This window comes from Chrysochloris asiatica, unplaced genomic scaffold (genome assembly GCF_000296735.1).
Source record: "Chrysochloris asiatica unplaced genomic scaffold, ChrAsi1.0 scaffold00058, whole genome shotgun sequence".
NCBI classification, from domain to species: domain Eukaryota; kingdom Metazoa; phylum Chordata; class Mammalia; order Afrosoricida; family Chrysochloridae; genus Chrysochloris; species Chrysochloris asiatica.
The window spans coordinates 9,496,996-9,499,223 of NW_006408576.1; positions in this window are offsets into that span (position 1 = coordinate 9,496,996).

The following is a 2,228-nucleotide window of genomic DNA, read 5'->3' on the forward strand; positions in this document are numbered from 1 at the left end:
CTCTCTGGAAAGCAATTTGGAGCTTCCTCAGAAGGTTGGAAATAGAAATACCTTATGATCCAGCAATTCCTTTACTTGGAATTTACCCACAAGAACTACGTGCCATAACATGGGCAGATATATGCACACCAATGTTTATAGAAGCACTATTTACAATAGCAAAAAGATGGAGACAGCCAAAGTGTCCATCAACTGAAGAATGGATAAATAAACTGGGGTACATACACACAATGGAATATTATGCTACCCTGAAGAATAACAACGAAGCTGCAAGCAACCGCCTAACATGGATGAAACTTGAGGACATTATGTTGAGTAAAATTAGTCACAAAATGAGAAATACTGGATAGGACTATTACTGTAAAAGACTAAAAAAAAGAACCCATACTGAAGGGGGGTGGATTATTTGCTGGTTGCTGGGATGTAGGGGTGGGGTGAGGGGAGTGAGGGGAAGGTGGAGCACAAGGCAGGGAATAGACACAGGATAGTTTGGGTGCTGGGGAGGGGGGCAATATACAAGTAGGGAGAGGGGAATGAAAGAACAAAGCAGATGGGAGAACAATTAGGCAGGTTTGCATGGGCTAAGTGGGACAGAGGTAAAGAATGATGCATTCACAACCTTGGAAAACAGAGCTCTGGGATACAGGGATAGAGACATGGTTGGAATGGAGGAAAGGAAGGGAGGATAATGTTAAGATGCTTGGTTGTCTTTTGAATCTTGGCTTCCCTTGCATACCATTATGAAATAAACACTGGAGGGGAGAGAAAGAAATGGCCAGAAATATCACCATAGAAAGCTTGTAAGTCCATCTTCTGCCTATAAATGACTGGAATACCTAAAATGAGGTTAAAATGTGCTCAGTGAAGAAGGCTTCCTGCGGAGCCTCTGCATTACATAAGATTATAGGTGGAATCCTGAACAGCATACAGAATCTTCAGAGGTGGGAAATTTCCTCTTAAAAGGATGAGCAGATGAGCCTGGAGCAGCCAGAAGAACAGAAGATACTTCTTGAAAGAAAGATCAACAGGTAAAATATAAAACAGTATAAGCAGACTGACTGATTACTACAAGAACAAGCAAGTTGATTGCCCAGGAGACATCAAGGCAAGTGTCGGGTCCCCTCAAAGCAAACCCCTTCCAAGACTAAGACTCAATGGAAATACACGCTCTAATTGGTGACCACGTTCGTCACAGATAAGGGGAGTTCGTCACTGATAAGGGGAAATGAGGGCCAAACAGCAATGAAGCTGTGAGCTAAGACCTATAATGTTCAATAGACTCCTGTGAAGCCAGGTGGTGACATGGTTGGCCAGCAGAGTGCAAAACCTGGGGACTCTTGTGCCCAGAGTCACTGACATACCCACAGAGGACTAGAGTGGAGAGTGAAGCACCCAGCTGATAAAAAGAGAGGGTATATGGACAAGAACACCCACACTTGCAGATAATACCCACTTGACCTGGCTTCAATGACTGGATGATCAGAGCTCAACTAGAAGAAGAAAGAAGAGGGGGAAAAAAAAGAGCAATCTGATACAATTTGATGAACTTGACCTACACCTAGGGATGCAGTAGCTCAAAAGAGGGAACAAATCTTTACAACAAGGATCATTCCCACCCCCTCCATACAGAGAGTAGACAGAAATGGGCAACTTGGAAATTGGCTACCCAGAGTGGGTGGACTACAAAGGCAAGAAGTGACTGACTTACAAGCTTTCAAGAGGGAGCCTAGATCCAGTGGGTGTGGTAGAAGGTAGAAGCTCTACTGAGTAGTATCCAATTTGTCTAGGCAGGGCTGATGAAAGGAAATGTGGATAGATCTCTTGTGATACAATAGTGAATAATTGTTATCAGAACTGATTGTGAGGGTTGGAAATGTAAAGGTAGACGTTTTGTAGCAAGGAGGAGAGTGATTAATTTGCAGTCTAGGTGCGGAGGTCCCTGGGACCATCAAAGGAGAAGAGTGGAGAGTGGGACTTTACCCAGAGAAGCAGTGATGCCAGAGATGGAGGCAGAGATGAAGAGGTTGAGAGATGGAGCAGCTGGGGACATTAGATCCAGAGAGGGAGAGGGGCTGTGTGCTGACGACCGGGGTAGCAGGCTTTCAGGGAATACCCTTTGGTTGGCTGATGATGAATGGAGGGGAATGTAACCATGGCCATGAAATGATATATAATAGGATGAATGTAAAACTAATGCTGTCCAATGTAAACTATCCCATAATTCACAA